This window comes from Bos indicus x Bos taurus, chromosome 14, assembly GCF_003369695.1.
Source record: "Bos indicus x Bos taurus breed Angus x Brahman F1 hybrid chromosome 14, Bos_hybrid_MaternalHap_v2.0, whole genome shotgun sequence".
NCBI classification, from domain to species: domain Eukaryota; kingdom Metazoa; phylum Chordata; class Mammalia; order Artiodactyla; family Bovidae; genus Bos; species Bos indicus x Bos taurus.
Genome location: NC_040089.1, coordinates 13908633 through 13922739, shown reverse-complemented (window position 1 = coordinate 13922739; position 14107 = coordinate 13908633).

The window sequence follows — 14107 nt, the reverse complement described above, 5'->3', positions numbered from 1 at the left end:
CCTCCTTGGAAGGAAAGTTATCACCAACCTATAGAGCATATTCAAAAGCAGAGACATTACTTTGCCAACAAGGTCCGTCTAGTCCAGGCTATGGTTTTTCCTGTGGTCATGTATGGATGTGAGAGTTGGACTGTGAAGAAGGCTGAGCGCCCAAGAATTGATGCTTTTGAACTGTGGTGTTGGACAGGACTCTTGAGAGTCCCCTAGACTGCAAGGAGATCAGCCCGGGATTTCTTTGGAAGGAATGATGCTAAAGCTGAAACTCCAGTACTTTGGCCACCTCGTGCAAAGAGTTGACTCATTGGAAAAGACTCTGATGCTGGGAGGTATTGGGGGCAAGAGGAGCAGGGGACGAGAAGGATGAGATGGCTGGATGGCATCACTGACTCGATGGACATGAGTCTGAGTGAACTCCGGGAGTTGGTGATGGACAGGGAGACCTGGTGGCTGCAGTCCATGGGGTCACAAAGAGTCGGACACGACTGAGCGACTGAACTGACTGACTGAGGGACAGGGAGGCCTGGAGTGCTGTAGTCCATGGGGTTGCAGAGTGGGACATGACTAGGTGACTGAACAACAATAACACAGCTGATTGACAATACTGTGATAATTTCAGGGGCAAGAAAGGGATTCAGCCATACATACACGTGTATCCATTCTCCCTCAAACACCTCTCTCATCCAGGCTGCCACATATCATTGTGTGGAATTCCTTGGGCTATACAGTAGGTCCTTGCTGGTTATCCATTTTAATTACAGCAGTGTAGCACTTTTTTCTAATCATCCGTTTATCACCTTTTACCAGAGATCTTCATCTCTTCATAAGGCTTAGAGTTACTGTTGAAGATCTTTCATTCCAACCTGAAGGACTCCCTGCTCAGGAAGGTCGGGTGGTGGAGAATTCCCACAACTCTCATGAACTGGGAATGCCTCTATCACTGTTTCATTTTTGAAGGACAGTTTTGCTAAACATAGGATTCTTGGTTAACAGCTTCTTTCCTTCCACATTTCAAAGACACTGACCCATGTCATCTGACTTCTGAGGCTCCCAATGAGAAATCTGCTCTTGATCCTCCTGGAATATCTTCCCTCAGCTTCATAAACATTAATAATGTGCTTTACCAGTGTCTCACACAATAGAACATTTTCCTACAGTTTCATCAAGTCAGTTAATCATCATCACTTTGTGACCAGAGATTAAGGAAAAAGAACTGAATATTTCAAGTGTAGACATTATGAGGTCCTTTAAATTATTACTAATTATTCAACTAAAAATGAAAAAGTTGCTGAAGCCTCCTACAGATTTTAATTTCTATCAAAGTGAATACCAGTCTCTAATATTATAAAAAGAAAAACCTCTTTGGGACCTTTTTCCTAAGTGTAAAGGGGCATTGGACCTGAAAAGGGAGAAAACCACTGGGCTTATACCCAGCCACGATTGGTCTGTTGCTTGCTCTGACCTCACAGGCAATCACTGTGATGAACTCACAACAACCCTTTATAAGACCCCCAGCTGGGGCAGGTTTTTGTCCACAAGCCCAGGAAGTTGATTTTGGTGACCTGATGGCTGGACCTACAGTTAGCGAGCTTTTGTCCATGATTTTGTTGATTTTTTTCCTTTTCCTCTCTTTTTTCTTTTTCTTTTTTTTCCTTTATCATTTCCTCATTTTTTTAAATTTGTGTCTGATCATTTTCTCTTTCATTTTTAGTTTCTCCTCATTTTTTGTTTTTTTTTTCCAATTTTTTCCCTTCATTTTCTCATTTTATCTTATTTTGTTTTAGTGCAGCTAGTATTCGTAGAGAGAGTATCATTGATATAGTTAGAATATTTGGCCTAGATAATATTGTTAGCATAGATAGTATAGTTTGTTGTTAGCACTGTTAGTACCATTGGTATACTTAGCAAAAGGTCGTATAGTTAATACTTGATTAGCATAGTTAGTGTTAGCCCTGTTAGCACAGTAGTGAGCATTAATATAGTTGTATAGGACTGTTTAGCATATGCCAGTATTTGCTGGAACAGTTAGGATTCTTAGTGAGGGCTTAGTGGTAGTGAGTATACTTAGTGGTATAGTTAGTATATAGTTAGGTAATTAGTATAGCTGGCAACCCACTCCAGTGTTCTTGCCTGGGAGAATCCCAGGGGACAGGGGAGCCTGGTGGGCTGCCGTCTATAGCGTAGCAGCAGAGTCGGTCACAACTGACGCGACTCAGCAGCAGCAGTGGTAGTTAATGGAGAAGGAAATGGCAACCCACTCCAGTGTTGTTGCCTGGGAGAATCCCAGGGACTGAGGAGCCTGGTAGGCTGCCCTCTGTGGGGGTCGCACAGAGTCGGACACGACTGAAAGCGACTGAGCAGCAGCAGCAGCAGTGGTAGTTAGTATAGTTAGGGATGCAGGACCTCATGGCCATCTCCGCTAACCAGATTGCTTCATATTGAGAATTATGAGATAGTTCAGACAATTGGTGAAGGCCACACTGCCAAAAGTGAAGTTGGCCCAGCATGTTCTGATCAGGGGAGTGGTATCGATCAAGGCCATTCACAAGACAAATCAGAGCTTCTCCAGCTTACAGGAACTGTTTTGAGAGGTTAACAGCATGAGAATGTTAAACCACCCGAAATACTGTCAAACTCCTGGAAGTGATTGATACTGAGGAGACTCTGTTTATACTATAGGAGACCTCAGCAGCGGAGACAGGTTCACCCAGTTGGAGGGCCAAAGGCCGCGAACAGATGGGGAGGCTCGAGGCCCGTCCGCCACCTGGTCTCGGCTCTGCAGCACTGGCCACAAGGGGGCAAGGTGCACCAGGACTTCAAGCTGGGGCAACCTCCTCCTCGATGCCAACAACAACGCCAAGATCTCCGACTTCAGCCTTAGTGACCAGAGGCCCCCAGGAAAGAAGCCAGACACTTCTGCGGCAGTCCCGCGTTCATGGCCCCAGAACTCTTCCTGGGGATGCCTTACACAGGCCAGAGGAGGATGTGTGGAGCCTCAGCAGTACAACATGGAAACTGGATCCTCCCCTTCGGAGGACAAGATTTCTGGGAGCTGCGGCAGCGTGTGCTTAGGGGGCAGTACCAGGTGCCGAAATATATATCCTATGAGATAACAGATTTAACTAGACAGAATGCTAACGCTGATCCCTTCCAACAGATGGTACTTTAGTTGATGTTTGGCAGCATCCATGGGTGAACACGGGCCAGGAAGAGCCACTCCCGCCAGCCTGTGATGAGCACTCCCACCCGGTGATACCTCCCGGGCCTCGGACCTCCGCCTCCGTCACTCGGCCTTTGGCCTCTAAGGGGGTAGACAGGTCTCCCAACTGATATATTCCATTACCAGAAACAGTGAGATGATATGGGCTGGGTAGAGGGACCAGATCCAGGGCTTGGACGTACTCAGATGTAGGGACAGCATGCACGTGAGTGAACCCAAGGTGAGGGCCCGCAACATTATTGTGAGGCCGGCCATTTCCTCCCGATGTCAGCAACCGAGAACATACGCCTCCCGCCCCCAACCCTGAGGTTTCCATGCTTATTCCCGCCTGGCTTTGGAAGACCATTCAGCAGCAGGAGAACCAGGAGTCAAGGGAGAGGACCAGAGAGCCTGCCACTCCCCCACCTTGCCCGAGGCATGGACTGTCACCCCCAGCCCAGGCCCCTCCACTCACAACACCACGATGCCGGCAGCGCCCAAGCCACCGATCCCACTAATGACTGCCACGACACGTGCAGGACCAGGTTCACCTGCGACTCTTGCAGCAGGCGTGACAGCAGCCACACCTGTGATACCAGCGTTACCTGTGACGCCAGAGACGCCTCAACACCATCAGCCCGATACCTGCGATACCAGAGGTACCAGCCTCACCTGTGATGCCTGCAGCACCCGTGACACCAGCCACACCTGGGATACCAGCCTCACCTATGATGCCCTAGGCACCCAGGACACCACTGGGGCCTGCAACATAGATGACACCCATGACACCCACGATAACCTGCATCACCAGTAACACCTGCCTCACCCGTGACACCACAGGCACCCGTGACACCAGCAGCACCTGCGACAGCTGTGAAACCAGTGGTACCAGCCTCGCCTGTGACACCTGCAGCACACAGGACACCACAGGAACTCATGACACCAGCAGCACCCGTGACATCAGGGGCTTCCGTGTTCACCAGCCACACCCGTGACACCAACCTCACCTGCGATGCCCTAGTCACCTAGGACACCGCAGGTGCCTGCAACACAGATGTCACCGTGGCACCCACAGTACCCGTGACACCAGTGTCACCCATGACACCTGCCTCACCTGTGACACCAGCATCATCCATGACTTCAGTGAAGCCCGTGACGCCAATGAACCCATGACAGCTATGATACCAGCAGCACCAGCCTCACCCATGACGCCTGTGGCACCCATGACACAAGAGGGACCTGACAACAGCCACACCTGTGACATCGGCGTCACCTATGATGCCCTGAGCACCAGGACACCACTGGGGACTGCAACATACATGGACACCCATGGCAACCGAGATACCTGTGACACCAGTGACACCTGCCCCACCCGTGACACCAGTGTCACCCGCAGACACGCATTGCCCACAACACTCACAGAACACATGGCACACAGGACAACCACATCACCTGTGACACCTGCAACACCAATGGCACCCATGACATCAGCGGTAAAGTCCCTGAAGGAACCCACTGCCGCCCGGAGGTGCCTGATGTGGGAAGCTCCATCCTTGTTGGGCAGCCCGAGGATATGTCCCCAGTCACTCCCTCTGGCCTCACCAGAAAAAGAGGGGGGTGGCTGGGAGAATCTGGAGATGTCTCTCTAAATATATTTGCTGTGGCCTGCCAGGAAGAGGGCTAATATTAAAGTGATACCAGAAACAGCCAATGGATGACCTGCCAAGCTCCCTGGGACCTGGTCATGTTCCCACCTGGATGATGAGATTCAAATCCAGCACCTCCACCGCCTTCAGGAAAGCCTCCTATCCAAAACCCTGGCCAGCTCAGAGGATGCTCTGGGGTGGTCTGTGCAACCAGAAGAGGCATCACCCTGGCCTGGCTGCCCCTCCTCCCCTGCTGGGTGAAACTTCAGTGACTGGATTGTGCCGTGGGGCATGTCCCCCATTCCCCACACTTCTGCCTTTCATGGTGGTGGGGGAGGGTATAGTTATTGCCAAAAACCTTGGTTCTTCACTTGCTGCAGACTTAAGGTGGTTTAGTGAACAGTTCATTAGTATAGTTAGTGTTAGCACTCTTAGTATAGTTGAGAGCATTAGAATAGATGTATAGCACTGTCAGCATACGCAGTATTGTTAGAACAGTTAGCATTCTTTGTGAGGGCTTAGTGGTACTTAGTATAGTTACTGGTATAGTTAGTATAGTTAGGTAATTAGTATAGCTGACTCGTAGTTAGTATAGGTAGGGATGCAGGACCTCGTGGCCATCTCTGCTAAAAAGGCGGCTCATATTGAAAAATTATGAGATCCTTCACACAATTGGTGAAGGCCACTCTGCCAAAGTGAAGTTGGCCAGGCATGTTCTGACCATGGGAGTGGTAGCCATCAAGGACATTCACAAGACAAATCAGAGCTTCTCCAGCCTCCAGGAACTGTTTTGAGAGGTTAACAGCCTGAGAATTGTAAACTACCCGAATATTGTGAAAACTCCTTGAACTGATTGATAGTGAGGAGACTCTGTTTATAGTATGGCAGTACCTCAGCGGGGAAGACGAGTTCACCCACTTGGAGGCCAAAGGCCACAAGACGGATGGGGAGGCCCGAGGCCCATTCCGCCAGCTGGTCTCGGCTCTGCAGCACTGCCACCAGGGGCCGAGGGGCCACCGGGACTTGAAGCCGGGCAAGCTCGTCCTCGATACCAAAAACAACGCCAAGATCTCCACTTTGACCTTAGCGACCAGTGGCCCCCAGGAAGAAGCCAGACACTTTCTGCAAGCAGTCCCGTGTTCATGGCCCCAGAACTCTTCCTGGGAATGCCTTACACAGCCCCAGAGGTGGATGCGTGGAGCCTCAGAGGCGTCCTGTACACCATGGCAACTGTATCCCTCCCCTTTGGGGGACAAGGTTTCTGGAGCTGCGGCAGCGTGTGCTTTAGGGGCAGTAGTATCTATCCAATGAGATAACAGATTTAACAGAAAAAATGCTAACGCTCAATCCTACCAACAGTGGTACTTTAGATGATGTTTGGCAGCATTCATGGGTGAACATGGGCTAGGAGGAGCCACTCCCGTCAGCCTGTGATGAGCACTCCCACCCGTGATACCTCCCGGGCCTCGGACCTCCGCCTCCGTCACTCGGCCTTTGGCCTCTAAGGGGGTAGACAGGTCTCCCCAACTGGTATATTCCATTACCAGAAAGAGTGGAGACGATATTGGCTGGTGGAGGGACCAGATCCAGGGCTTAGACGTACTCAGTTGTAGGGACAGCATGCACGTGAATGAACCCAAGGTGAGGGCCCGCAACATTATTGTGAGGGCCGGCCATTTCCTCCAACGTCAGCAGCCGAGAACGTACGCCTCCCGTCAGCCCTGAGGTTTCCATGTTTATTCCCGCCTGGCTTTGGGAGACCATTCAGCAGCAGGAGAACCAGGAGTCAAGGGAGAAGACCAAGAGCCTGCCACTCCCCCACCTTTCCCGGAGGCAAGGACCGTCACCCCCAGCCCAGACCCCTCCACTCACAACACCCACGATGCCAGCTGCGCCCGAGCCACTGATCACGCCGGTGACCGCCACAACACGAGCGGGACCAGGCTCACCTGCGACTCTTGTGGCAGGCGTGACAGCAGCCACACCTGTGATACCAGTGTTGCCGTGTAACCAGAGACGCCCGCGACACCATCAGCACCTACGACACCTGTTATACCAGACGTACCAGCCTCACCTGTGACACCTGCACCACCCATGACACCCGCCATACCTGGGATACCAGCCTCACCTATGACGCCCTAAGCACCCAGGACACCATTGGGGCCTGTAACATAGATGACACCCGTGTCATCTGTGACACCTGCGTCACCAGTGACACCTGCCTCACCCGTGACACCAGCATCATCGATGACTTCTATGATGCCCGTGACGCCAGTGAACCCATGATAGCTATGATACCAGCAGCATCAGCCTCACCCATGACGCCTGTAGCACCCATGACACAAGGGGCACCCATGACACAAGGGGCACCCGTGACACCAGCCACACCTATGACGCCCTGAGCACCCAGGACACCACGGGGGCCTGCAACGTACATGACACCATGGCAACCGAGATACCTGGGACAACAGAGGCACCCGTGACACCAGTGGTGACCACAGCACCCAGGATACTCATGCTACTAACGTCACCCGTGACACCAGGGGTGCCAGCGACACAGATGGCACCCATGGCAACTGTGACACACATCACACCAGGGGCACCCATGACACCAGTGTCACCCGTGGCACCCACGTCTCCCACAACACTCACAGAACCCATGGCACACAGGACAACCACACCACCTGTGACACCTGCAACACCAATGGCACCCATGACATCAGCGGAAAGTCCCTGAAGGAGCTCACTGCCTCCCGGAGGTGCCTGATGCAGGAAGCACCACCCTTGTTGGGCACCCCGAGGATATGTCCCCTGTCACTCCCTCTGGCCTCACCTAGAAAAAGAAGGGGTTGGCTGGGAGTATCTGGAGACGTATATTTAAATATCTTTGCTGTGGGCTGCCCAGCAAGAGAGCTAGTAATAAAGTGGCGCCAGAAACAGACAGTGGATGACCTGACAAGCTCCATGGGACCTGGTCGAGTTCCCACCTGGATGATGGGATTCAAATCCAGCACCTCCACCGCCTAAAAGAAAGCCTCCTATCCAAAACCCAGGCCAGCTCAGAGGATGCTCTGGAGTGGTCTGGGCAACCAGAAGAGGCACCACCCTGGCCTGGCTGCCCCACCTCCCCTGCTGGGTGAAACTTCAGAGACTGGACTGTGCCCTGGGGCATGTCCCCCAACGCCCACACGTCTGTCTTTCACGTTGGTGGGGGAGGGATAATGCTTGTCATCTCCTTGGTTTTTTCATAGTCTTAATAAACTTTATGCTCCAGAAAGATGTATCATCCTCTGTTTTGCCTTCTCTCTGGTTAGAGAAGTGTGTTGTCATTTAGTACTTGGTGTTAATGACCTAAGAATTAGCACAATCATTCCCAAGAGCAACAATTGCTGCACTGCAGGGCAGACATGCAGAAAGAGTGTATTATCCCCCTGCACTGACATTACCTAATATTTTCAGAAGGGTCAAAGGGAACTTTTGATCCCTGCAGCCAGTGTTAATAGGACCGGGACGTCTGGATAGGCTAATAAGTCCTGTGAACCAGCCGGTGTGCAGTGTGGTCAGGTCCCCAAGCTGATGAGTTTCTTGAATGTCCTGCAGGAGCTGGGTTCTCGCCTTCTCCCATGGGGAAGGGCCCTGATGCATGAGGTTTTCAAAATGTTTTTGATGTGGATCATTTTTAAAGTCTATTGAACTTGTTACAATATTGCTTCTGTTTTACATTCTGGTTTTTTGGCCTGGAAGCATGTGGAATCTTTGCTCCCCAACCAGGGATTGAACCTGCAGTCCCCTGCGCTGGAAGGTGAAGTCTTAACTGCTAGACCACCAGGGAAGTCCCTTTTTCATCTTAATTTTTTTGATGTGTGGGTTTGACTACAGGGACTGGCTGATTATCAAAAATACTAGATTTGTCAGCGACCCCTGGTTCCCTGGTTCAAGGAGCCACTGAACACATGGGTGACTGGAACATGGGCCAAGTTAGTGAAACAGATCTCTCACTGCAGAGGGGGAGAAAGAGAGACATCGACAGACCAAACAACAATTATTTTAAATGGGTGGGAAGGACAGGAAGACTTGAATGGATTCTTCCTCTACTCGAACACAAACGTAGTCAGAGAGCAATGACCTCTGGATACATGGTACATCCTAATGGCAGTCAGGAAGGAATAAAGCAATCTGAGGTGAGGAGATGGGCTGGGCTGCTGGTCATCCCACATCTGAGATGACATTCTCAGCTGGCTTTTAGGTGAACCCTTCTATCTCAAATGAGGGACTTTAAGATTCGTTCACAGTATAACCACTTTCAGCCATCACTTTCTCTGATATACATCATTCATACGCACAGAGTTAAATGTGCTCATTTTGGATATTTCCTGAAAACCAACTCACTAATTCACAAAGCCTTGGGAGTATCTCCCTACAAGATGCTTATTAATTACAAAGTTAAAATTTAAATCTACATTGGAGAACCCTCACAGACACCACCCTAAACACATGGTCAAAGTCTACCTCACTAGTAATAAAATGTGTCAACATCCTGTACCTTTTTGGAGCTTCCCTGGAGCTCAGCCATGAAGAATCTTCCTGCCAATGCAGGAGACATGGGTCTGAGTGTTCAATCCCTGGGTCAGGAAGGTCCCCTGGAGAAGGAACTGGCAATCCACTCCAGTATTCTTGCCGGGGAAATCCCATGGGCAGAGGAGCCTGATGGGTGATAGTCCATGGGGTCTCCAAAGAGTCAGGCATGACTGAGCAACTAAATAACAACAACAAAGTATGCTATAGAAGAATTTCCATAATAAGGTTAGTTCACACATCTTCCACCTCATATCATTACCCTTTTCTTTCCTTTTGTGGTCAAAACATGTAAGATCTACTCTGGTAACAACTCTCAAGTATACATTACAATACTCTATGGTATTAGAGTCACCATGCTATATATTAGACCCCTAGAACTTAGTCATCTTATGTTTATGTCCTTCGACCAATACCTCCCCAACCCCCTCCCTCCTCAAACAACAAACATTCCTCCAAGAGTTTGGCATTTTTAGATTCCACATACAAGTGAGATCGTACACTATTTGTCTTTATCTGAAGTATCTCACTTAGCATATGCCCTCAAGCTTCATCCATGTTGTCACAAATGGGAGGATTTCCTTCTTTCTCATGGCTGAATAATATGCCACCATACATATACATATAGAATACATATGAATATATATATATATATACACATACATATATATATATACACACACCATAGATTTGTTATCCACCTTTATTCATCTGTCATTTGACACAGATTCTTCTATTTCTTGGTAGTTTCAAATAATGCTGCAATGAACACTGGGGTACAGAGAGCACTTCAACATACTGATTTCATTTCCTTTGGCTTATTTCCCAGAAGTGGGGATGCCGGATCATATGGGAGTTATCTTTCACTTTTGGGCTTATTATTGTAACTGTTTTCCATAACGGCTAGGCCACTTTCCTTGGATTCTAATCTCAGCTCTGCCACATATTAGAAGGACGTAACCTTCCTGAACGTCACTTTTCTTTGTCTATAAAAATGAGACAGATTAGACTAAATAAAATGACAGTTAAAGGAAAGGCATTTTGGCAGTCCTTGTACTAGGTTTAAGGAAGACAGATGACTAAATCATAGTAGGTGCCCTCTGGATTGCTCGAGCATGATCTCCAGGTTCCGTTTTATCTTCAGCTTAAGAAGCTCTATGGTCCAGTTATTAAAATTGTAGGTTCTGGGGTCTAATATAGGACACTGTTTAAAAACTGGCCCTGCCGTTAACTTAGCAACATAACCTTGAAAGACTTTCTCCTTTCAGCCATTCATGAAAGTGGAGATAGTAGTTACTCCAAAGTGACAAGGTGAGCTTAAATTAAACAATGCAGCCAAGGTGTTTCAGACAGTATGGTATATAATAAATCACTGCCACTAGCACTTATTCTTCTTCTAGCATTTGTTTATCAATGGAGACACCACTGCTTAGGGCTGGATAATTCTTCTTTAGGAAAATCTTTCCACAGTAATCTTTCCACATTACAGAATGTCCCCCAGGTCACTGGAACAAATCAAACTGCCCCCAGATATGCTCAAACATGGAGAGAATACTCTTATGCCTCCCTGTTGAGAACTATGTACATAGCAAACTTCTTCTAAGGACTTGTTTATTTTTGTGTTCTAAGTATAACACTGTGACTAGCACACAACTCAGTAAACACCATTAATAGAAATGGGTAGAGAATGAATAAAACAATATGACTTTATAGATACGCTGGAAAGGCCACCATTATATATTTATACCTTGTGTGTGTGTGTGTGTGTACTTCTATGAAATGTCTAGAATCCCTCATTAAATTGCAGATAGTTCCAAGGGGAAATTGGAGAAGGCAATGGTAATTGCCTGGAAATATTCTTGCGTGGGAAATCCAGTACTCTTGCCTGGAAAATCCCATGGACGGAGGAGCCTGGCAGACTACAGTCCATGGGGTCTCGGAGAGTTGGACACGACTAAGCAACTTCACTTTCACTTTTCACTTTCATTCACTGGAGAAGGAAATGGCAACCCACTCCAGTAATCTTGCCTGGGGAATCCCAGGGACAGCAGAGCCTGGTGGGCTGCCATCTATGGGTTCGCACAGAGTCGGACATGACTGAAGCGACTTAGCAGCAGTAGCAGCCAAGGGGAAGTACTCTCAGCTGTTACTAACTAACGTCAATGTGGGTGGATGCCAGCTGTGACAAAAGCCCTGCAGGAGTAGTTCATGGGACAGGAAACATGGCGACACTCTAGTGTTCAATATAAATTCAAAACTGAGAAGCTTTGTATGGTCTCTAACTGTCTCTCTGCAAAAAATCTGCACACAAAAATAAGAACATGTGTGACAATGTGAGCCCAATGGGAGACACATCTCTTACCTCTCATTTTATTTTAAAAGAAATTGAAACCCAAGTTCCCTTTCCGTCTATCAGCCTCTTGCCCTCTTTCTTCCTTACAGAATTACACCACATCCCATCCTTCTCTTTCCTCCCTAATCAGTCTTCCTGAGAAACTAAGCTGAACATTTTTATTTAATATCTGTTTTCATTTAATTAGTCAAATTCTACTCATAATTCTTTGAAAATTCATTCTCCCACCCAGGAACATTCAATATTTTTGTCCTCAACTCTAAAAGTCAGGGGCCTCATGTGTACTTTGGTTTTCTTTCCACTTCTCACAAAGCATTTACTCTGAAGAACACACCTATTCTCGTGGACTTAACAATGACAACTTACCTTTATCTGATTATTTACCATCAGAAACCCCAAATTCACAGTTTAATTCTGTACAAAATATTCACTACACAACTGACAATTTATAAAACTTAGTCTCCATTTCACATACCTCCCTACTTAACACAAAGATCTCCTAATGCATTGAGACAAGTGAGGTAGCATTCACTGGTTAGTACATGTAAACAACTGTTTGCACTATGAAACACAAGAGCAAATCTATTTCAGAACAGAACTGCACTTCTTGCAAATGATGCAGGATTTCATGATGTCAAAACACAGTTCAGATACTTAGAAAAGCACTTGTATGGAAGAGTTACTCTCGTGAACAAATGAAGATAAATTTACAAGGCTGATGACAGAATGGTGACTTGAAAGACTTCACAAAAATTGCTTGAGTATCAAAAAATTAGGAGACTTAGGAAAAAAATGATGAATCCTCACGTATGTTTTGCAAATTTTGCCCTCTTTATAACTGTGCCATAATGGTAAAGCTGAGAGCTTCTACAGCCAAAATAATCTTGAAAAAGTACAAGGTTAAATGTCTCACACTTTCTGATTTCAAGCTTATCACAATGCTATTGTAATCAAAACAGTGTGGTATGTGTATAAATACAGACAGAACAATGGAATAGAATAAAGAGGCCAGAAATAAACCCTCACAATCATAGCCAAATGATTCCTGATAAGGAAGCTATGACCATTCAATGGGGGGAAAAAAAAAAATTTTCAGCAAACAGTTGTGGGAAAACTAGATATCCACATGCAAAAGAACAAGTTGTACCCTTACCTTACACTATAGACAAAAAGAACTGAAAATACATCAAAGATATAAATGCAAGACGTCTATCTAGAAAAGTCTTAGAAGAAAACAAAGAAGAAAAGCTTCATGACATATTCCATTGTGATTTCTTAGAAATTTGGGGTAATATTTTTTTTTACTCCACCTTTTCAGGATCCTTGGCTAACTCTGAAAATCAAATTGACCAACACAGACTAATAGGAGAAAGCATATAAATTTATTAACATAAGTCTTAAGAAACATGGGAGCCTTCATAAGAAAACCAAGATCTGAAGAAACAGTGAAGCCTGAGTGTTTGATGTAGGGTGGATATTCAGGAAGAAATATAATAGGCCAAGGTGCATGAGGGGAGTGTAGTATACTGGGGGAAACTTAGCAAGACCTATTTGGAGTCTTTCTGGCATCCTTTTGTCTTTGGCGATGAGGACACACCTTTGCTTCTATAGAGAAAGCACTTCTAACTTAAGAGTATTATGACCTACGTCAGGGGTGAAGGGTGAGCAGAGGGACAAAATAACCTTCCTACTTCTGCTGTTTTCTCAGAGTCCTTCAACTTAAAATATAAAATATGCCAAGGTGTCATATTTTAGTGTAGCATGGTCTCAACTCCATAAGACATGACACCGAAAGCATAGACAAACAAAGTTAAAAGAGATAAACTGGACTACACCAAAATGTAAAACTTTTGTGCATCAAGGACACAATCAATAGTGAAAAGACAACTCAAGGAATGGAAGGAAACATTTGCAAACCATTTATCTGACAATGAGTTAAAATACAGAATATAAGGGCAATTTCTAAGATTTAACAACAACAGAAACAAAAAGAACATAATAAAAAATGACTAAAGGATTTGAAAGAAGTTTCTCCAAAGAAGATATACGAATTGCCAATAGGCACATGAAAAGATGTACCACTTCTCTAGTCAACAGGGAAATGCAAATCAAAACCACAGTGACACATCCAGCTCATACCCACTGAAGTAGCTGCTATAAAAAGAAAAAAGAAATAAAAGAAAAAGGAACACCTGTTGACAAGGATGCTATAAAAAGGAAATCTCTGTGCACTATGTTGATATTTATTTCTTTATGGCGGCACTGGGTCTTTGCTGCTGGATACGGGCTTTCTCTAGTCGCCACAAGTGGAGGAAACTCTCTGGATGCAGTGTGTGG